The following is a 24,590-nucleotide window of genomic DNA, read 5'->3' as shown; positions in this document are numbered from 1 at the left end:
CAGGAGTGGAGGAGAGCATACAGAACTATGTAGTGCTATTTAATGCACCCAGCCGCTGTGTGTAACGACAGCATCTCGCAAGCTGAGTGCATGCGCTTGACATCAAGGTGACAACCAGCAGCACGTCAGCATCTCATCCATTTTTCAAAATGCCTCAAAAAGACCTTGAAACATAATTGTGAGAATGAATCTATTCATATCAGTAGTCAGGTGGGAAGTAAAGGCTGAATAATAGACAGGAGTGGCGGAAGCAGTGATGTCATTCACTTGCAACGAAACCCCTTATCAAGAGGAACGTAGGTGTGTAAATAATGTAAAGATTATGTTGTGTTACTAGACAACACATCAGCCTGATCGCTTCGTGTAACCAGAGATGATACCTTGTTAACAAACCGCAAGATCAGTGTGCAGAGTCATTTTCAGTCTGTTTTTCTCATAGTTGCGAGCGTTCGTGAAATTCAATACGAGATAGCCAGAGACAGCGAGCCGCCTGGAGTGACGACAGTCCCGTTAACTTTCAGCAGGTTCTTATGTAGTGTAACTAATCAGTTTACAGGACGATCATGACTCAAACAGCTAATTTAGCCAGATACCATCTACATTACTTTTTGACTAAAAATATTCTTTTTGTGTAAATTGTACTAACTCAATTTTCATGATTAAGACGTTGTGCACTAACAAAAGTCCTGTAAACAAATCCTCCTTTTATGAAGCTGTTAATGTTCAGTTTTGTTTAAACTTTTTCAGTGTTTTTTCAAATCTATGATCAATGTGGAGGCTCCAGATTTTGCTACTGTTATAATGTATTGTACTATACTGGCTGGGATTTCTAATCTTGTGTCCACCCCATTATATCAATGAGGTTTGGCAAAATAACAGAAAACACCTCTCTGTATAATGAAATATAGTTCAGCAGTACCACAAACTACAGCCTCCAAAATGACCATACAGTTGATTTAATGCCTCTCTGAAAACAGTTTCAACAAAAACTGAACATTATAACCTTCATGGAGTGAGGATTTACTGCAGGACTGTTGTATTAGACTGCATTACTTTTAGCAAGGTGGAGATGATACACTGGTAACTAAACTCATTTATGGCAGTTACTATTTGTATTGTTTATTCAAGTAATTCGGCTGTCATTTACAAGAAGATATCTGGCAGACTAATTTGCTTTTCAGGAGAAAGTCACCTTATAGAGTTGTGTTTTCATACTTTGCCATCATTGAAAACCTGGCCTGCTGTCGCCAAGTCCTGCAGCCCTGTCTGATCCTGGACCCCAGCCTCATTTTTGACATCCTCTCCAATAGAGATGGAGACAAACAAGCACCTAATCTACATACCATCCCAGCACAACCCCCAGTGGTGTATCTGCCAGAAGTGCAGGGACATGACAACAGACACATGCACTTTCATAATGGACATAGCATTGTAAACATTTGCCTTTGGATTTATCTTTACTTCTCCCAAATTTGTAATTTTGACTCACAAATCACTTTGTTTTGCATTACATTGTAATAAAAGATTGCATCCGTCTTTGTGATGTCCTAATTTGTTTAAACAGTTATATAATGTTTCATAATAATTGTTTTGGCTAAAAACAACACATATTGTACCTTGTTTTTTTTCTGGCACCATTGGAAAAAGGCACTGCAGTGTGATACATCATTACAGCACTTAAATAACCCAGAGCTGAATCATGAGCTCTCACAGGGTCAGCCAGAGCTGCAGTCTTGAAGCTATAAAAACTGTTTTGCATTGAATTGGTTTGTATCACAATGTACTGCTTAAAACTTATAACTATGTGTCATAACATTACCAAAGCTAAATATATGTATATGTATGTATGTGTATATATATATATATATATATATATATATATATATATATATATATATATATATATATATATATATATATATATCCAAAAGCATGGCAGACAATATGCTATAAAACTTTATATTTAATTACACTTATTATAGAGATGATTACATCTAAATGTCAGCTCTCTACTTGGAAGAATTACCAACCACAACAATGATAACTAAAATGTCAAACTTTAATAACATATACTCTTAAAGTAGTGTTCATCTGCTATCAAGGTGATCTTTTCTTTTCATTTGCCAGGTTGATTGGAAGGCTACTGTTCTGGTCGACTGCTGGTGATTATCACGTGGTTATTATTTTTTACAGAAATATTGTCAAAAAATAGTTTGCAGTGTAGTCAAACAAGAAACAGAATCTTAAATTCATGTTTTCTGCAGTAAGGAAATCTTTTATTCAGAGTCTGGTTTAGGTGCCCTGCTGTTTTGTTAAGGTGTGTTGCTCCAGTAAAGTATGTCAGTTTACCTGTTACCTGACTTGATGCTCCAGGAGCTGCTCTGTGGTCAGGGCTGAAACTCTGAGCTGTCGTGGGTCTGAGGGATGCACCACTCTCTTTCTGGGAATCCCCTCGTCATCAGCCAGCTGTCTTCTCACAATGGCACTCTGCAGGTCTGGCAAGTACCTGTAGTCCTTTGGAAATGCAACAGCATATAAACTCCATCTCCCGGACTTTTTGTTCCAGACTTACCTGAAGAAAAAGATTTGTAGTAGTTGTATTTGTAATTGTAAATATAAATACATGTAAGTCAGTGGTTCAGTAAGGTAATTGGGTTTAACATACAGCAAAATGCTATCCCATGATGGTTATAATCCAGGCCTCAGCGTACATCAAGATGTGGTTGTGAAATGATTCCAGTTCTGCAGTTGATCTACATATAGTACAAATGGCAAATTATAAAACATAGATAAAGGATAAAATAATTTCTTATATCTTCACCTGATATGTCCAAAGTGAACCATGTGATTGTGAACACACACTTTTATTACTAAAAATGCAGAACTATTTAAAATCTGCAAAAACTTTTCCACGTCCCCTCAGCCACAGATCTGGGTCCTGTGTGCAGTCTTGCTCAGTCCAGATGTTGCTTTGGGCTCTCACGCAGCAGTCTGTGGCGGCAGGTGACATGGTGAAAAACACAATGACTGAAATCACACAGACATTTTGGGCAAAATAAGAAAGACAGTTCAAAAAGTAATGCGAGAGTCAATACCAATAAATAATAAAAAATCAATAGTAAGACTTGAACCAAACCAACCTTGTTCCCAGTTGCTGCAGTAGAACATCTTCTGCCAATTCTTCAATTCCTGACAGGATGTCTTCATCTCTGCAGTTAGTAGACACACAGTGTAGTTTAGAGCATATGCTGAAACTCATTATATTGAATATGCTGAGATGCAATATGTCAATACAAGGGCTGACATCACGTCTACAATAGAGATAGCACAACTGTATAGCAAACATCAATTAACAGGTTTGTATGACACTTTTCACAGCTTATATTATGTGCACAGTTTGTAAACATACGGTAGGGAATTAAGCGAGGAAATTATTAAATTGCACAGACATGCTATCATTTGCTATTCCAAACACCACATACCTTTCAATAAAACGGCTGTTCTCTTTTTACTTTCAATCTGTGTGTTCTCTGTTGCTAGCAGCGTGTCCATGTTGCATATGTATATGTCATTTTTACAGAGGTTTTTGAGCTGCAGGCGGCCATGCAGCTCAGGTTGGGTCTGTCTCTCCCACTGCACGGCACACAGCCCTGCATGAGCTTGGGAAGCGGCTGTGCACCTTTACCAGAGGTGGGAGTTTTCTCTCATAAAACTGATATTTACTATTTTAAAACATGTCTGATAAGGAATAAAACTTAGCCCTCCTGACTGTGGCTAGATCATTGTGTAAATTCAAGGGAGTGACACAAGCCACACAAACCGTTGACAGACAACCAAAGTCCTGGGGGAAAAGCGCCTAATTTGTGGATACTGAAACACATTCAGCTGGTGGACATGGGAAAATATAACTCACCTATTGTGAATCAATTCTGCTCTAATACTTGACAGTGACAGCAGACCGCCGGGCTTGTGACTGAGTTTACTTGCATAGATGTGACTGATTGATTCTCATTACTGGAAATAAAAAGAAAGTGACGTAGCTTAGCTTAGCCTGCTGCTGCCATAAACACGCTGCTAGTGTAACTGCACACAGCCCTGCACTAGCCTACTGAAAAGTTTCAGGAAGTTTCCGCTGTGCAACAAGAAAATTTAGTTAGCAGCTTATTTGTCCAGGAGGAGAAAGGGAAGCTTGGCAGCCATTGAATCTGGATTTTGCCATCTGAAGCCATGTGTACGCGCATCTAGGTTTGTAGAACAGCCAATAGGAACGCCCACTCTCCAAAGTGACCCGATTGGCTTAAATCTCCTGTCAGATTTTTCTAAAGCCTGAAAACAGAGCCAAGAGGAGGTGCAGAAGTCTAGTGTTCTCTCAGACCACTTGAATTAAAATATGCTGAAAGGTTATTATGGAATTTTTGCCCAATGACACCAAAAATAAACTGCCTACCTCACCTTTAAGTTTAAATAGCAGAATCCATATCGTCATGGAGAAACTTCTAAAAAACTAAAACTTAAAGATCCCCTTCACATATGTTTTAAGATATATAAAAAAATCTCTGCTTTGAATAATTATTTGTCTGATATGGTTTTTCCACCAAAAGTTCAATTCCTAGTTAGAAATTCTTAAAAAATTACATCTATTCCTTCTCCTTCATTGAAAAATCCAGATGGATATGCAAATATATTTAATTTCTCCAAATTAGTTGAAATGTCACAAATTATGCTTGTAGGTACACACCTCAAACTCACATAGAGAAACTTTCTACTTTCAGCAGATGAATGTGCAAACAGCCTTCAAGTTTCAAACTTTGCACATACGTACATCATTCTGCACAGTGAAGCGCAAATATCCAACTATAGGAACAAGAAGAAAAACACATTCCCAGAATCCTTTACAACCACAGTTGGATCTGCTGGCCACTGAGCGGCTCTATAGAAGCTCTTGGGGGTTAAGCGCCTTGCTCAAGGGCATGTCAGTGGTGGTGATGAGAGGTGGGCAAGAGCTGCTATTTCACTTTCCCCCTCCAGTTTTATCCTGCCTGTCCAGTGGGCATTACAGTACATTACATTTCATTTCAGAGGCTTTAAGAGACATGATGGTAGTAATAAGTAAATCAGGACATGCATAGATACTGTAGCAGCAGCAGGGAAAGCAGCTGCACATAATGAATAGTGACTCTGACAGCCTAAATAGCCTGCCCAATAGGTGTTGACAATATATAAGCTCAGCTAAAGCATCAGCTGAGTTTTCTGCCTGAACTAGCACACAGGCTTCGCATCATTAATATTCAGTGAACAACACTTGAATGCCAACTATCATTCTAGAAGATAAGGTATTACATTAGTCAAATAGTGGATGAATGATGTTATGGATTAAATTTTTTGCAATAAGTGCTTCACACTGCAAGAAATATCAACAGCAGCAGATTTAAACTTTCTACAATTCCAGGAAGAGTGTGCTCCTCTGCTGTTTTCCTTCTTGCATCTCCAACGCTGCTGTTGATATTCTTTCCAGGCAACGGCAAACCACCAAGCACCTCCAAAACCTTTGAAAAATGCATGACTGAAACATCATTCACTTCGATCCTCAATTCCTAGCCAACACTACATACCTCCTCTCTGGTAAGTGCACACATACATCATAAGGCTGCATAAAACAGCCAAAGACCTATAAATCATGCAGTAAGACACATTCTCAGTGCTGCAGTCTATGCTTTTGTCTTCCGTATCCACCGTATCTCTGAAGCTATTTTTCATGAGCACCATGTTTGTGAGACACTCTAATGTATGTGCACAAATATTAAGCATAGAGTGTCGCAGTATGTTGTTTCTAAATTTGGGTTCTCATGTATTTATTATAGTAGTAGTATTATAGTAGTATAGATTATTTCCAGGATTTCACAAGATTTAACAATATATTACACTATTATCACTTTACAAGCTTTAACTGTGATATTTCACAATACTGTACTCTGTGAGTGAAATCAATGCAGGCGTGAACGTTACACAGGAAATCAGTGAAGTTTGAATTTGAACTTGATTGCACAGCATTGTGGGATTGACATGTCAGTTGGGATTTTGGTTCGGATATGGTGGGTAAGGTATAATATTTTATCTTATAACTTAAATACCATTAGCTGTGTATCATGTGTGTTTTTTAAGCTGGAGTTAAGAGTTACTATGCTAACTATCCCACCCAGTAAGTTTGAGCGCGCTAACGTTTAAACAGGCTCATAACTAATGTTACCTGCAACGTTAACCCAACTTTATTATGGCTTGTAGTTACCTTGGAAACATTAGCTTGCTGGTCAGATAGTTTTCGGAGCCTCATTGAACGTTTTAAACAACATCTGTTAGCTAGCTTTTGTCAACGCTAATGGCGCTCCTGTCTTGCTGTTTCCCTCACAGCGTTACTACAGTGCTGGAAACTGTGGAAATTAAAGTGAGAGAGTGCTGGCTTATGGTAAGCAGAAAATTTAACGTTGACATGTTAACGTTTTTACCGACCAGTGGAATAACCATGTGATGATTTAGGATAGCGGCAGAGATTCAGTTTAGCTACGTTAGCGCTAGGGCTTTTTCTGCTGTGTGTATGTGTTTCCAATGCTATGGCGCAACCGCTGGACATCTTCATTACCTGAAAATGTGTGCAGAACGAGCTCTCTGTGAAAGATATTTCTGTAAAAACCTCCCGGCCTGTAGTGTAGAAAATCCCACTGTTAAATGTGCTGTGCGCCAGTAGTTTTCCGCCACATAAGGTTTCACCAAACTGCAGCCATGTTTGGTTTGCAAATGCATAAGTTAGTCACTGAGAATGACTTGTGGTGATTTGTGGCTGGTCAGGTTTGTAGTTATTGGGTTTTTTTTATCAGTTATTGTGACGGTATTATGTACGTTAAAGTCATCTTACAACAGTAGTGACCAGACTGGTGGTGAAGTAATCTATTCAGTTACCATGCTTGACTGTTGGTGAAATAAAACTATTAACTGGAGTTGTGTGGTAGAGATCCCATGTGTTCAAGTTCTGTAAATGCATATGATAGTTCATTTTTAACTGGCTCAGTATTTTTTGGTACTTTTGCTTCACCAATAACTTGGTGTTATTTAGGCAAAGCTACAAGGTACTGTATATTCCAATATACATGCTACTGCATGTGCAGAATGTTACAGTTCAGTTTTATTTTGCAGGCTTATGCTACAGCCACTGATGTCGAATGTACTGCAATACCAGACACCCTTCACTTTATTAACCAAGGTAATATCGATATTTAATATATACCTCACATTGCCAAACTTTGCACAGTAAAACATGATGGGTACATCCTGTTTTGTTTCAGGGGACATAATGAAACTGAGAGCATGAATGACATCCATTTAAGGTCAAGTGTTCGTGGGACTTCAGGACCTCATAAGTCGTTTGGCTGCATTCTTTGAAAGCTGCTACAATTTCAATCTGCTGTATGCCAAACATGCCTCGTGCACTTGGAATTTCACCAAAGGTAATGACATAATCTTTAAAGTAATATTGTACTTAAGTGCTGGCTATTTCTCTTAACATTCCAGCTTACGTTTCCACTGCTTTTTGCTTGTTGCTAACTATGCCTAGTTTTATCAACGGTTAACACTAGGAGTGGTTGGGTGACTGGCGTTCCTGGTGGCATCCAGTCCTGACATTTAGACCAGAGTATTATACCAGATAACTTTCGCTCCATTGTTGTCCAACAAACTATTAAAGACACGTCAATGAGCCACACCGATGCGCTATGTGACATGTTCCTGCGTCACTGAAGACTGTGGCTATGATAACTTTTTTAGAAACGACTCCAAAGACTAAAAATCATCACCCCCACCGGTGTGGCTCATGATGTTATTTTAATAGTTTTTGGACAATGGCAGAGCTCTGTGGCACAGAAGAATAAGCTATATGAGGCTTTGAATACACACACAATACTTGTAAGTAGGATGAGTTCATTGTTGGTTTGGCTCTGCACATGAGATTTGCTGACAATAAGAATAATATAGAAAATTGCCAGCCAAATCCTTTAACATGCACCATAAAACCATGTGAAACCAGATCAGATCACTGCATTAGTGACCCCTGTTGGCTGGTCAAGGAGCCTAAACCAGATAGTAGCAACCATGGTTAATCCCTTCATCTGATTAGATGTGAATATCAGTCTTAAATAACTGTATTTGGTGTTCTGAGAAACATAATATTATTACATGTGCTTTTGGAGTAACAAGCAACAACTGCACATTGAACTAAAAGCTTTCCGCATTGTCTTTGTGTTTACAGGTCCTTCTTGGACCTGTAAACAAAGAGGCAGCATGGACACATCAACCAATATGTACATTCATTAGAAAACCTGTTGACTTTGAGTGGATGTCATTGTAGACATGCTGTAACAGGACAGTGCAGACTTGCATGTAGTACAAGATATCCTCTATTGGCGTTTTGTCAAAATGAGTGGTTTAAAGTTTATATAAGGTTGTTTTTGTGTGTTTGTCTCACAATTTCACTGTTCAGTTTTCTTGAATGAACCCTAAATGATCAACTGGCAAGGTAAGGCAAGGCAACACAAGGCACATTTATTTGTATAGCACATTTCAACAACAAGCCAATTCAAAGTGCTTTACATAAAACATAAAAGGCATCAAGACAGAATGTAAAAGCAACACAAGGCTATATAAAAAGACATTTAAATACAATCACAATGTGTTAAATTGGAAATAAAAATAGGATAAAACAGAATAAGACAGATAAAATAGAAGAGTTAAAGTTACAGTCAGTGTAAGATATTAATCAAAAGCCTAAAACTTGATTTAAAAAAGGCAGCAGCAAACAGAATAGTCTTCAGCCTTGATTTAAAAGAACTGAGGGTTGCAGCAGACCTGCACTTCTCTTGAGTTTGTTCCAGATATGTGGTGCATTAAAACTGAATGCTGCTTCTCCATGTTTAGTTTTGACTCTGGGGACAGAAAGCAGACCTGTCCCAGATGATCTGAGAGCTCTGGATGGTTCATAATGTAGCAGAAGATCAGAAATGTATTATGGCCCTAAACCATTCAGTGCTTCATAAACCAACAGTCGTATTTTAAAATCAGTTCTTCAACAGACAGGCAGCCAGTGTGAAGCCGTTACAGTAGTCGAGTCTACTGAAGATAAATGCATGGACAAGTTTTTCCAAATCCTGCTGGGACATAAGTCCTTTAATCCTTGATATATTCTTCAGGTGATAGTAGGATGACTTTGTAATTGTCTTAATGTGGCTGTTGAAATTAAGGTGTGAGTCCACGACTACACCAAGATTTCTGGCTTGGTTTGTGGTTTTTAACATTATCGACTGAAGCTGAACGCTGACTTTTAATCATTCTTCCTTGGCTCCAAAAACAATTACTTCAGGTTTATCTTTGTTTCAATAGAAGAAAATTCTGGAACATTTAATAGTTGATTTATTCAATGCACTTATTCAGTGCTTGTATGGCATTATATTCCCCTGGTGATATGGTTATGTAAATTTGTGTGTCGTCTGCATAATTATGGTAACATATTTTGTTGTTTTCCATAATCTGAGCTTGTGAGAGCCTGTAAATGTTGAACAGAAAAGGCCCCAGAATAGAGCCTTGGGGAACTCCACAGGTCATTTATGTCCACTCAGATGTGTAATTACCTATAGACACAAAGTAGTCCCTGTCATTTAAGTAGGGTTCAAACCAGTTTAGTACTGTGCCAGAAAGTCCCACCCAGTTTTTCATTTGGTCTGGTAATATGTAGTGGTTGACTGTCGAATGCAGCACTGAGATCCAATAATACTTATACTGAAATTCTACCATTGTCTGTGTTAAAGTGGATGTCAAGAGCAGTCTCAGTGCAGTGGTGTGGTCAAAATCCTGACTAGAAAACATCAAAACGGTTGTTTAGTGCCATAAAGTTGTTCAGCTGTTGAAAAACAGCTTTTTCAATGATTTTACTTAAAAACAGGAGGTTTGAGATGGGCCTATAATTGTTCATTAGTGAGAGATTAGTGAGTGACTTGATGACTGCAGTTTTCAGGGCCTGTGGATCAAGGCAGCAGGAGGAGGATTTCAGATGTTGTATAATGTCCTCCAAGTTTTTGTGGTTGAGAGGATTAAATTGTGTCATGCTATTAGAATTGATTTTAAGTGGACACAGGGACAACATATATCCTGTACTAATATGGAGGCAATGACTGCTTGTCTAATTTTCAGAATTTTGTCAGTGGAGAAGGAGGCAAATTCATTACAGGCCCTGGTGGACAGAAGTTCACAGGCTATTTGACACAGAAGGGTTTGTTAGCCTGTTGACAGTAGCAAACAAGGCACATGCATTATTATTGTTTTGACGATGATGTCAGAGAAGCAGGACCACCTTGCATTTCTCAGTTCCAAATTGTAAATGTGAAGTCTCCTTTTATAGATGTCATAATGGACCTGAAGATTTGTTTTTTGCCACTTGTGTTCAGCTTTTCGACACTCTTTTTCTCTATTCTGAGCAGCGTGGCTTTTCTCCATGGAGATCTTTTCTTACGAGAGATAACCTTCAACTTAGTGGGTGCAATTGCATCAATAACATTTGTAATTTTAGAATTGAAATCATCTACAAACTCATTGACTGAGACCCAAGAGAGGGCAGGTGTGGAATAGAAAGTCTGAATAAATATTTCACTGGTGTTTTCAGTGATATACTGTTTTGTGATTACCTCTGTTTGAACATTTGTGTGCATGGAGATAGTACTCTCAAAGAAAACACAGGGATGATGAGAGAGAGCAACATCAGTCACCACAACCTTAGAAATGTTCAGACCCTTGAAGATAATTAAGTCCAGAGTGTGCCCCTTTTTGTGTGTGGGCTCCATCACATGCTGAGTCTGTCCATAGTTATCAAGAACAAAACACAGTTCTTGAGTCCCTTTATCCTGGGAGTTGTCAACATGGATGTTAAATTCACCAACAGTAACTGCACAGTCAAAGTCAATACAGATTATAGACTGCAGTTCAGCAAGGTCATTAAAAAAGGTTACACAGTATTTAGTTGCCTTGTAGATATTTAGAAATATACTGTAGCTCGAGAAGAGGAACTCAACTGAAGAGCCACATATTCAAAAGAAGCAAATTTTCCATAAGACATCTGCTTGCACTGGAGGGAATCATTAAAGAAAGTGGCAGCTCCATCTCCTTTCTTATGCACTCTAGCTTCACTCATAAAACTGAAGTTGGGAGGGGTTGACTCGATAAGAACAGCTGCACTGTTATCTTGGTCTAACCAAGTCTCAGTTAAAAACATAAAATTAAGATTGTGCTTAATGATAAAATCATTGATTAAAAATGTTTTTCCTGACAAAGACCTGACGTTTAATAACACTAAATTTAGTGTTTTAAAAACATTATCTGCCTTTTTTGGGACAGGCTGTGGCTGACGAGGAATGGATGCTAAATTTGATAAATTTGCAGAACCGATTCAGTGCTTCTTAGCAGATTCACCATTCTTTTTCTATTACCTATCAAGAAGGGAATTGAGGAAGCTATCGGCACACTGGGCTCTGGCTTTTCATGGAAAGAGTCATGAGTGCCATTAGCCTTGCAGCCTGGACCCAGCACATATCAGTTAGAGCTTGCTGTATTTTGTACACAAATAACTGGATGTGCTGTACTTTTATCAGGCTGGGGAAACAGAGCGCCGTAACTGTGACGAATGTTTCAAAACTGGCTGAGAACATAAAGCCAGTGGTGGAGGTGGATGCTGAGGGGGGTTTAGGGAAGAGAAAATGGGAGTAGGGCAGGGGGTAAGTTTGGTCCCAGCAGTGACCAGCTCTTGCATCTTTGTTGGTGAGGGGGGTGGAGACTCCTCCTCTTGGCTCTGACGTCTCACATGTTTGAAGCTCTCTTCAGGCAGAGGCTGAGTTTCTGCCATGTTGTGTTATGTCTTCTTGTTTTGATCCCTCTCTAGGTTAGAGATTAACAATTTTACAGAAAAGTTGAGATTGTCAATAAAGTGCAGTGAATGGATGGTACATGCAGTTGAAAGCCATGTGGTTAGTGCCAACAATCTGCTGAATCTCTCAATTCTTCTTACTGGCGGTAGAGGGACACTGATAAACACCTCAGCATTCAAAGAGCTGACTGTGTTCAACCGATCACTAAAGTTTTGTTTCAGTACTTCAGACTGTTGTTTCACAACATCATTAGCCCCTGTGTGCATGAGGATGTTTTTCACACTTGGGTGTGCAGCCACAATAAGCAGGATTCTTTCTGTCATGTCAGAGACCATATCCTTGGGAAAACAGAGTATTTTGGTGTTGTTACTGCATATGCTTCTTACATCTTTTACAGCTAAGTCACCCACAATAAGTGTTTGAGGCACAGTCATTAGCTTTCCATGCAGCCTTTTACTGATTTACTCTCAGTCCTTACCCTGCTGTGTGAAGATGAGAGGTTATCCAGGTCATCAAATGGAGATCCAGGGTTCTGCAACAGTGGAGCAAATCTGTTCTCCAGTTGCACACTCGGTTGTTGAGGAGGTTCGTTGCTAGCTCGCAGCTGTCCATGGCTTCAACAGGGGCTGAAGAGGTGCTCTGCCTGAATGATAATGCAAGCCAGCCAGTTGCATCAGAAATCTCAGGGCGCTGGGCTCTGCCTGTTACTTGTCCTTCCATTTCCCAGGGAAATTATTTAGTCTTATGTTTTGCTCCAAGAGAGTTCCAGGGAGGACCACCAGTAGATTTATTACCCGGTACACAGCCCTCCTGTTTCTTGGTAGTCTTGTTGGTGCTAATTAGCCGTGTGTTGGCATGATCTTGTCCACTGCTTTGAGTCCATGGTAATGTGGTGGTGTTCCCACATAGTCCATTCACTTCCACGTTCACTTCTAACCAGTGAATTTCGGTTTCCAGCTCTGCAATCTTCTGTAGAAGTTTGTGGTATTCATCCATGGAGAAGGGGGGCATCTTGCTACTAATTAGCTTCAGCTAAGTACCATGTTTCCAGTCACTGCAGTACAGGCTTGTGCTGTTGGTAAGCCACGCTCACGTAGTACTGAGGAGGTCATAAAAATATTGAAATACGGCAATAGCCCACTATATCTAAATTACATTACAGTCCTAGTGATTTATAAGTATCCAGGAGCCACTGCTCATAGTTTCTCATAGAAGAAAAACAAGAATATCAGCAGAAAAACACAAGCAGAGGTGAGAGCAAGCAGCAAAGTGTACTGTAGGAAAGCAGGAAGCAGAAGCAAGTAAAGGGTTTTAGCAGTACCTAAACCCCTTAAAGCTTCATTAGGGGAGTGTATGACCACTAAGATGACTCAAAAACAACAAACTCACATCAACAGACCACAAAGATGACTCAAAAACAAACTCATATCAACAGCCCTGATAAACATGTGGATTGCCATACTGCCAACACAGTATCTGTAGCTGTCTGGATAGACAGTACAAGCAACCTTTTTGAAATTAGATGGTGTCATCTAATTTAGTGTTCATTTAAAACATCTTTAATAGAGGTTGATAGTGATGCTCAGCTTCATTTTCAATTAGTCTTTACTGATAGTGAAAGCAAGATGGAACGGGTTGAAGAAAAACTGCTAAAATATTATTGGGGATATTACCTAATTCTTCCTTTTGCATTTATTTATAAGCTTTTCCGATGCTTATTTTTGTCTTTAAATGGAACCTGTTATGCTCAAATCGAGCTCTATATTTTTATTCTGGGACTCCACTAGAGTAGCTTTGCACAATTCACAGATCAAAAAACTCCTTATACTGGCCCATTATGCAGCCCCTCAGTCCAGCCTCCATCTCAGGTCAATCCGTGTCAAATCAGACAGAATCCAGGAAAGCGGTTGCAGCACTCTCAGATTTTGTTCAGTTGTCTATATAATGTTTGGGTCCCAAAACTAAGGCCTGTAAAGTATTTTTGTTCAGTTCCAATGTTTTTATGTAATTTTGGCCTTTGAATATTTTTAAATTTTTATACTCTCAAAAACGCCTTATCTGGGAAGCTATGTTTGGGCATTAATATCTTGAACACTATTATTCCTACCCTCACCAAACTTTGTAGAATTGAAAACAAACATGTTCTCAGAATGACTGAACCATTAAAAGTTTGTATTGCATGCCTTGATTTTCTATAAGGCTCTAGATTAGGAAAAAAGTGCAAAATTTAAAAAATGAGGGTGATATTGAGTGTATTGTAAACCAATTTTCTGCACCCATATGGTATCAATCATTATTTTTTCTTCAAATACAATCTTTTATTAATTTTGTACCAATATTTTAGATCTCTACCACAAATGGACATGAGCATATTAAGAATAAAACAAGGCATGGTAGCATTTTTTGGTCATTTTCATGGGACCAAAATGGTATGTGGGGTAGCTAGTAGGAACATGAAAATGTATGTGGAAATAGCTTGATATATGGTCATTTAGTGTAAAATGTGCCAATGTCCTTCCATGTTCCCTTCATAAATAAATATACATAGTTAAAGGCACTGTTCTAACTCTAGGGGAAAAAAATAAAAAATTAAGAAGTAGAGTCTTCCCTCATTATCTGTACTTATGTGTATCCCAGCCTCTGAAATATTGACTGGATCAAAGAAATACATGTTTTGTGTAGGCTCATTTTAATATAGGTCATTAATACAAGCTATATTCTTTACTATCAGGGCCTCATTATAGAAAAAGGCATTAACTCTGATAGATGCTATATTCAATGCAGTGAATTTTAATAAAGTAGTAGTAGTAAATTTTATCTCATATTTAAAAAGAACAAGATACTCAATAAAAAAAATCAAATTAACTTTATTGGAAATTATGTGCAATGTAGCAAATTATGTACCAGAAATGACATAATGTGATGTGATGAAAACTATTATCCTGTAACCATATAACTTGAACAACGGGACTGAACTGGGTATACGCTTGGTGTTTTCATAAGTGGAATTCTTATGTTCCATTATTCGCTGATCGGTGGCTAGGAAGTGCTAAAAGACCACTGCAATATCTTCACGTCTTCTTATTCAGGGAATAAGAATAGCACAAAGCACATAGATGGCGGGCACCCAGCAGATATCATCAGATGTTGGCCATTTAAATGAAGCTGCTGGTCCATTAGGGTGCAGGAATTTCACCTTGTAGTCCTCCTGCTCCTCTGCCCTCTCCAAGGTGTACCCTACCCACCATTTTCCATCATATACACACACTACATACTGCCCTGCTGGCACATTATGCCAAATCTATCTCTCAAATCTGTGTCTATTTTTGTATGAAGGAAAAATGGAAGGACATTGGCACATTGTACCCTTAATAACCATACATCAAGCAATTTCCATGTACATTTTTATGTACCTACTAGCTACCCCACATACCATTTTGGTCCTATGAAAATGACCAAAATATGCTACTACGCCTTGCTTTATTCATAATATCTTCATGCCCATTGGTGGTAGAGACTTCAAATACTGGCACAAAATTAACAAAAAATTTGCAGAAAAAATGATTGATATCATATTGGTGCAAAAATGTGGGTTTGTTGTACCCTCAATATCACACTCATTGAGGAATTTTGCACTTTTTTCCTAATTTAGGGCTTCATAAAAAATAAAATGGCATATAGTACAGGCTTGTAATGGTTATAGCATACAGAAAACATTTGTCTTCCATCCTACAAAGCTTGGTGAGGCTAGGAACAATATGTGTGAAGATATTAATGCCCAAACATGGCTTCAAACATGGTGTTTTTGAGGCTATAAAAATGAAATAATATCAAGGGCTGAAAAAATATGAAAATATAGGATTTGAACAGAAATATTTTTACAGGCCTTGGTTTTGGGACCCATGGATGACACAAAGTCTGAACAAAATCTGAGACTGTGCTACGTTATCTGATTTGACATGGAATGAGGCAGTTTTGGCTCCTGTCTCTTTAAGGACTCCCGCCCGATGAACCCACTCTGTTCTGATTGGCCAGCTTTCTGGAAGCCTGCTGAGGGGCAGCTGTATCAAAGTCGTGTTAAGTTACCACTGATGCAAACCCAACATTTCCTGCCTTACTGCTTCATTTTTAGAGCTTTAAATGACTAAACAAAGGGAGACATTTATTGTGAAGAATTTACAGGAAATGAATTGTGTTCCTCATTGAATTAGCAGAGCCTGTGGCGCTAAAAACCAGTCGATACAACCAGATATGGAGATATGTGTTCAGCGGATCAGTTAAAAATAATGCAAGGAGGAATAGTACAAGCAGAAACAGCCACAGTGAGATGTCTGATGAAGAGCTGCAGATGACCAGCACACCTCCAACAGATAAACAGCTTCTTTTACTTTGCTGTGCTGTGTAATGGAAAAACACTCACAGCATGCCAGCTTGACTCGAGTCTTGTTCGTAGAAAAAAACGTTGGAAACTGGGCGTTCAGGCAGTCTGAAGCTGGTGCTTTTTGGTAACAGGGATTACTTCTGCATATGTTTACCTCGTTATTTTGACACTTTGGCAATGTTTGAACATCCAACATTGTTAACATTATATGTATATATGTGTATATATATATATATATATATATATATATATATATATATATATATATATACTGTATGACTGAAATAAGGAAAAGCATAATAGGTCCCCTTTAACGAATATTTCAGGCTTAGTAGCAGAGAACTATATTGATATCAATTTCCTTCCAGACATGCACAAAGCACCTCATGCACTGCCAAGCATCAAGTCTTGAAGGATAGGTTCAAATTTTTCAAGTCTACCATAACACAATACCATGGGTGCAAGAGCTTGGATGGATTTCTCTCAAAAGTCAATTATTTGTTCCATCATAGTCTGTTTATTTTTACTGCTAACACAAAAAAGGATTTTACTCTGTCATTGCACTTACGCTTTCCGCTTTGTATACGATTAAACAGCAAGTGAAGGAGATGCTTGTTGTTCCAGACATCATTAAATTCCAGCTTCCCGTGGTTGTATATGCATCGATTTATATGTTAATTTTCTCCAAAGTAATCAAAGGTATGGCAATTTTATTTAATGTGAACTTATTTCTCTGTAGGGATGAGTACTGAAACCTCGTATTAAATGGGGCCTGGGGCTAAATTATTAAAGACCGTAGTATTGATAAGCTCCAACATTATCGGTTCTTTTATCAGTACTTTAACATACACACACACACACACACACACACAGAGCAAAGTCAGCGAACAGCTGCTCTGCTGCTCTGCATGGCCATGGAGACAGTGAACCAGTTGAAGTGAAGATAACTTGAAGATTACTCGAGTTGACCACAACTACGCTTGTTACTCTAAGTGCAATAAAACCTTTGTGAGTAAAAAGCCAATACTTTATCAATACACCTGCTCAACAAGCATAAACATGTAAACATATAGAGGCAATACAGTATTTGAATCTGCTCTATCTGCAGTCTCTCATCCACTGCCGGTATGTTTCGCACAACCACAGCGTGCTGGTTAAGCTAATAGCAAATACTTATGAACAAGCTAAAACAAAAGCAGCCTGTATGTCGTCTAACTGTTTATCTTAGTTTGTCACGTATATTAAAATTTGGCAAATTCTTGTAAACTTAGCTGCTGGCTTAGACAAACCAGCCCCCCTCCTTCTACCAGCGGTACCTGCAGGCAGTGAATCACAGCAGCAGCAGAGGGAGGAGGACAGAGGACAGGAGGAAGGACTGATACTGACTGATGTCTGTGTTCTTCTTTCTTTCTAAATTTCACTCAGTGTTGTGATGTCAGGAATATTGTTTATTTTATTGAATATTTTTGATTTGTTTCCAGTGAGATATTATTGAGTTTATATAGTGACTTTGCTGTTGTAAACATTACTGTTGCTGCTTTAAAAACATTTAGTTATATTTAAAATATAAATAAATTCTAATCCTAGTTCTTAATTTATTTATTTTTTAAATAATATATTTTTAAAAAGCAATTATTTAGTAATGAAAACAAACCAATAGAAGTATCAACAAAGAACCAAACCAATAAGGAGTATTGATAAGAGTAGTGATTGTCAGTGTGCAGTCACATGTTAATATGAAAGTGATAAGAATTTTGACATTTTTCTTTTGCTGACTCTAGATTCTGGTTGCCTTTAAAGTTGATAAAGGTGATAAGTACAGATATTTGTGTTATTTTTATTCTGAAATGTAGTAGATAGTTAAAATAAGTAGGCCTACATTTTATACTAGGGATAAAAATCATGACCAGAATGCACCAAATTGCACCATTTTCGGTTCAGTCAAAAAAAAAAAAAACATCTCTCACCAGCACCCATGCAATACTGATATGTCCTCATGTATCTTGAAAAAGTGATTGGTTGGAAGAGAAGAGATTCTAAAGCAATTCCCATGTAAGTGACAGGGCAAAATCTACAGTCCTTCTGTGCAAATTTAAAATTCAGCCAAAGCTAATATAAGGCTTCAGCTTTCTGAGTCAAACAAATCAAGTGGGTTTATTCAAAACTAATGTTTTTAGTGCAATATTCCCTCCTTGTGTTTCCACAGACAGTGTTTCCTTGCTGGGCTGTGACAGAGGGTTTGTCACACAAAGAGGGAAATTTGTACTAACAAATACTGGTGAATTCTTATATTATCTTCAGCTGAACTTTGGAAGTAATTCCTGCACAGAAGGAGGACTTTGGATTTGTTCCTTACGCCTTGTATTGGAATCACATCAGGAGGAGATTTCTTCATGGCCAGTGTAGACAAGATGGTCATGTGAGAATCTTTTTAAGATAGACTTGAAAAAATGTGAACCTATCCTTTCATATATGGTAGTGCACTCAATTTTACTGTGTCAACAGATATGCTATTTTACATTGTGTTGGTAGATATCTTTCTTTTCTTTCTAAATTGAAAACTGCTTCAAGTATGAATTGATGATTATTATTAATGTTCAAGCTTTGAAGATTTTGCAAGGTCAACTCTATCAAAATCATTGCATTGTCCTGCAGTAGTAGCACTGTCCTGAAAAATGTATATAAAATTCCAAAATAAATGTCTTAAATTGATTTTGCTTGTGTCTTTGTTTGTTTGAATCTAACCTTTTTATGTTATAGTATTGTTGTGGATTAACAGAAAAAAATTGTGAACAGGTTGAATTTTATAGTATTTTTCAATGTTATTTTAAGTCTAAATTTAAAGTAAATTACTAGCTATTGAGTTGCATTGCTTTTACAATATATACTGCAAATATACAACAGCATACTGCTATATCACAGTAATCTAGTGGACATTTTTACTGTGAAATCACAATTCAATACAGTAACTCTACAGCAGCACATTGTGTGACTATGAAGTCATAGTATACAACTGTCATTTTAGAGCGATCTTGCATGTTTGATTCAAGTTTAAACTTGCCTCTGTTTCCAAAGATGCAGTGTTCAGAAATTAAATTTGGCTGAATTTCAATTTTCAGATCAATCAGCCTTCTTTTTATCATAACAAGTTTACTGGAAACTATTGTGCAAGATTCATTAGTGGAATGAAAGCGGAGCAATTCTGTTGCAGTCTTTCAGAAACAAATTCATGAGCGCATATTGGCTCTGGACGTCTTAGAGATTGTTAGTAAATTGTTTTGCAGATGAAATGGGCAGGTGACAGGAAGCAAAAGAGCATATCACGGGCATACATCACCCTCCTAGAGTACCTTGGTATTGGTCTTCTATCTGATAGGAGCTCTCTCCTTCCACTTCACTGACTGTCCCCACAAGAGGAGAGCTCTCAGCTCCAACTCCAACCACTTTCACATTATGCAAATGATTTCCCCTCAGAAAAGCTCCACGCCTGGTGCCCATCAATTCAGTGAGGCCTCCAGTTTAAATACATGCACCCCCCACCCCCCACTTCCTCCCTCCATACTTCTGAAAAGGTCTATTTCTGATGCATAGCACTAGTGTTCACATTGCTGTGGTAGGGGAATAGAAAGAGCTCTTAACCAATCAATTTATACAACCTCCTTTGAAGAGTATGCTTTTTTCTATGGTGAGGAGTGAAATTATACCAATGTATGTTGAATACCAGCTGTAAAAAGTAAGTTGCACTCATACAGCCATGGGTTGTTTAGAGTTACGGCATTGCCATTCCAAATGCGTACATCACACCAGGGCATATAAATAAACTTCCCCAACACATTTGATTAACTTCTTAGAGGCCCTGGAGGTGTGTGGCCTTAAAACCTCACCATCATTTAATCCTCTCTTCTGCAGAAAATTCCTGGAGTAATACCATCAAAAATATCTTATTCTCTGCATTGCCACTGGCACAGAGTCCATCTGCAAACTCAATACATAGTGAGCAGCATGAAGCTTATTTTTGTATTTCCACTTGAATATGCATTTTGTTTTCACCAATAGTTGATAGAAGGAATCATGCATCTTTCATAGATTAAAGTTAACCTAATATGCTGTTCACCATCTTGTGTTTTAAGCATCAACTCTACAGTCGTTTTAAATGCCGAGTGCCTCGCAAATTCATTCAATCACATTTAGCCAGCTACAGATTTTCCTCAAGGGGGAGCTGTTCACTTACTGTCAAACCAGTTTTGCATATGCCCACCCATACCACCTCTAGGCATGTAAAGCAGATGACAACTGCCATGGCTTGAGGCTGAAGCCAATGCAGAGGTACCTTAAAGTGCAACGGCCATTAAATACTGGCTCCAAAAAATCCCTGGCTCCAATGGACTCCCATTCAAAAATCAACTTCTCTCTAGAAATACTAACTCAGCCATTTTTTTCAACAAGTTATTATGGTCTCAATTGCTAAATTTGGACCCTCTAATAAGTGTGTTGGTGATCATTTTGGAAATTATTCCTCCATTAATAAGATTTGAAGACGAATAGTAGCTTTGATGTCTGCTGTGTGGGCATTGAATTGACAGTTATCATAATTGACAGTTATGATTGACAGTTGGCTCACCTACTGCTCTCCCCAGTTCAGGGACTCGCACTGAGTTTAACTTGGTTTTACTTGATTATGATTCCTGCCGTCTTAGCACAATTTAGGTAAAGCAGCTTACATTAGCCTAGGTGTGCATAACTCTATTTTCCCAGTAAGCTAGCAGTTCACTTTCGGCATGAGAATGTATCTTTCACACTTTGGAAATAGAGGGGTATTTTTCCAAAGTGTGAAAGGCGACACTGCATTCCTTATTTGGAAGGTCCTGGGTCCAAACAGAAAAGATGATGCTGACCACAAGCTGGAACCTGGGCTTCAAACTAGCTCCAGTGCAAAATGATGGATGTCACACCTTGCTACGTTCGTCTTTATTTACAGTCTGTGATGGAAAGTAACAGCAACAGTCAGTTAAACCTGCATATGTAGAAATGTGAGGATTTCTGAGTGTTTAATTCTGCTTTATGTTGATATTTCTTCGTTGATATGTCTTTTTCTTCTCTCCTTCTGCAACTCATGCAGCCTCATCGCTTCGTATCCGTCAGTATCCCACTGCTTGCCTGGCCTCCAAACTTTCAGTGTCATGCGTAATGAGTGCACAGGCAGATAGGCAGGTAGGTAGGTTGACAGGCAGATAGCCTGTCCAATCATTTCATTCGGCCTGAATGAAATGATTGGATGGACTTATTACAGGCCTGTGCCAGCCATAGATACTGGATTTTTATATTTTTTTGAATTTCAACAAATATAACAAAAAATGCTTCTAAAATACATTACCTAGCCTAGCTTTGATCGACCTGCAGGCAACCTGCTGTTTTTTGTGTTGAGGTTTTAGATTTAACACTTGTACCTCTTAGCTAAAATAAAATTCCCAATGAAAATGGATCATCACTGTTACAGTAAACTCCAATTTATATCAAATACAGATGTCAAGTATGTTTATATCAACTCGGACCTTAGACAGTAATAGTCATTCTGCGTTTTTCATATTCTTTTTCATCCCACATCCCTTTTTTCTCTTGTAGATAAACATAATCTCTATAGCACCCTCTTCCCTTTCCAAAGTAACCAGGAGACAGGTCACTCAGAGTAGTATGAACTATGTACTTGTGTCACATTTTTGGTTTGTGTATTTCTCTTATTTTGGTGTAAAATTAACTTTTATTTTTGGTGTAAGAATTCTGTTTATTCATTTTAAATGTATTGGTGTTGTATCCTATCCAGGCCAGTAGAGGGCAGTAGCAGAGCATTTGTAACTTAGGGATCACCTTTGCACAGGGACTGCTAGCTTTTCGTCATTCCGCCAAGAAAGTCCGGTCTGATAACAACAAACACTTCTCTCACATCATTTCTCCTGTTTGATGTTACAGCCCGCTGAACGTTAGAAAAATAAATAGTAATGATGTTAGGTAAAAGTCTCAGTAGTAAAACATCACTTTTATGTGCTTGTAAACGCTTTAAATGCATGAGTAAACTGTAGTGTAGCCCACACTAATAACAGTAGAAGGCTAGCATGACGCTAACGCTAATATCGCGACAGATGGTACAGTTTTTCTGTAGTGAATTCCCGCTTCTGTCCCTGCTTTTGGCACTGTAAGAAGCTCCTGTTTTTTATATGCTATTGTAATGTGTTATATATGTTATTGCAATGTGTTGAAATATGGTTGTTTGTTAGGGTTCTCTCAGGCAACAGTCAGTATATGTCTCTCTTTGTAATTATTTCATGCTAAAAATGGTAACGATAAATTAAAGAAGTGTTGATATATGTGTAGATTACTGATGATGATAAAATGCTATGCACAATAGGTTATCATCCCTGAAAGAAGTATGACTGAAGTTAAAAGTCAGTTTTCATTGCATACATGTTTTAAGGTGTTCATGTGAACTTATTTGGTATGAAGATACATGAATTGAACAGAGTATATTTCTCTTAGTGGTAGAAGAGTGGTTTGATCTGTGAAAATGGAGATATAAGACATGGATATGGAATATGTTGCTAATAAATTCTTCTGAGAGCATCCTCTCTGACAACAATAACAAATGCTTCTCTCTCATCATTTCTCCTGTTGAACAAGACATTTGTCTGGTTGCTTTCCCTGCCATCCAGGACCTGCAACATTCTCTTAACAGTATTCAACAGAACACATGCTGTATGCCCCAATTATGTTTCGTAAGACCTCAAAAACCTGCTGTACACTCACAAAAATAGCCTCCTTTAATAAGAACTGCAGTGGTAATAGCTGTAATTGCCTACAGGTATAACAAGAATCTAAATTACAGCACCCATGTTGTTGTGCATGGCAGGTCTAAACTGCTGCTGCCGTTACTTTCGTTGTCAAGTTACAGGTTGTAGCAGTTTGACAGTCTATTAAAACCTAACCACATACAAAGGATATGAGAGTTTCCTTGTGCATGAACCTTCAGACATCTTTTACCAAAATGCCCCACACCAAATATTCATACAAAACTCAAATACACACAGGAACACACAAGATTTAGGATTCCAGATCAGAACAGTCGAGTCTATGCTCAATTCTTTTCTCTCCAAATAAACGTCAACCAAAATAATGAAACAATAATGAAAAAAAATTCAGTTATCTCTTTAAAATAGTTGGGTGTAAGCAAATCAAATAAACAATTTTTAGAGTTTTTCCATTGGCACTTTTGGCTGCAACATGCTGCACTAATTTGCGTTTCCATTACCAGTTTTACCACGCCAAGTTATGCCTGTGATGGACCATCTCCAGAGTTGGGCCAAAGTGTGCCTGACCCGCCTCCAAGTGGGTTGCGGTGACATCTCTCCAACCCGTGACAACTCCCCTTTTCCCCGCTTCTCCCCCTCAAACAGCTGTGTTGTGCAGTGAGACTCAACTCATGTCTGTGCCGGAGACCAGAGAGAAAGATGTTCTTAAGTCTCTGTGTGTTCAGCTCTCAGTACTTTTGTAGAAACTGAATCTCTGTGGTTTGAAATTGGGTTTTTCTCCTGTGTTTCTGTTTGTACTTTCAGATAACTGCTTTATTTTACCGTTTCCTCGCGTTCAGCCGTGTCGGAGCCGTTTTAAGTTACTGCAGATGAAAACTTTTCTTGCTCCTGCTGCTTCACATTTCACACAGTTTTCCACTGACAAACTAATGGGGGACTTTTATTGTGAAGAACTTACGAAATTAAATGTGTTTATCCACCTTTTACAGCCCTGACTTTGACCACTAGTCACAGCCGTGATGTATACAACCCGCTGCTTTTTGACTCAAGACATGCGCATCATCAGTGTTACAAACCTGGCTCCGGCTTGTAACAAAGGAGAGAATCCACACTGAATAACGGTGCAAAAATGATATTTATTTAACTAAACATAACTCATACAGGAATGTTTGTGTCAGTGGTGTAAGGTGGGTGCCAAATTGCTGGCATCTACTTGTAACTGGAACGGATCACCCAGACGGGGAGCTGCCAGGACAGGTGCAGATGAAATCAGACTTTACATTTTCAAAGGCACATTGACAGTGAGGGGACCAGTCAAACTTGACCTTTGAACTCAACAGGTTAGGAAGAAGTGCAACTACTGTGGAGAAGTTTTTGCAAAACTCTCGATAGTACCCTACCATACCTAGAAAACGCCTAAGTTCTTTCTTAGTGGTAGGAGGTGGAAACTGATCA

The 24,590-nt window shown here is 38.4% G+C and overlaps 2 long non-coding RNA genes across 10 annotated transcripts; one reads left to right on the top strand and one right to left on the bottom strand.

Annotated features, from left to right (window-relative positions):
- Positions 1–1,940: 1,940 nt before the first annotated feature.
- LOC121882373 lies at positions 1,941–7,081 on the bottom strand. Of its 2 annotated transcripts, none has more exons than XR_006092078.1 (5): positions 6,638–7,081; positions 3,141–3,209; positions 2,863–3,027; positions 2,666–2,753; positions 1,941–2,572 (listed from the first exon to the last, which is right to left on the bottom strand). It is a non-coding gene; the product is annotated as an uncharacterized LOC121882373 (long non-coding RNA). The 2 variants fall into 2 exon arrangements; XR_006092077.1 differs by having other exon boundaries at positions 2,863–2,991.
- Positions 3,491–22,940, top strand: LOC121882372. 8 transcript variants are annotated; one of them, XR_006092070.1, is made up of 6 exons: positions 3,491–3,690; positions 5,516–5,622; positions 6,409–6,463; positions 7,189–7,255; positions 7,338–7,499; positions 21,455–22,940. It is a non-coding gene; the product is annotated as an uncharacterized LOC121882372 (long non-coding RNA). The 8 variants fall into 8 exon arrangements; XR_006092074.1 differs by lacking the exon at positions 3,491–3,690 and having other exon boundaries at positions 4,838–5,622; positions 21,455–21,546; positions 21,958–22,940; XR_006092069.1 differs by lacking the exon at positions 3,491–3,690 and having other exon boundaries at positions 4,838–5,622.
- The last annotated feature ends 1,650 nt before the right edge of the window (positions 22,941–24,590 follow it).

Source organism: Thunnus maccoyii, chromosome 17 (assembly GCF_910596095.1).
Source record: "Thunnus maccoyii chromosome 17, fThuMac1.1, whole genome shotgun sequence".
Taxonomy (NCBI): Eukaryota; Metazoa; Chordata; class Actinopteri; order Scombriformes; family Scombridae; genus Thunnus; species Thunnus maccoyii.
This window is presented reverse-complemented; position numbering and strand designations above follow the sequence as displayed.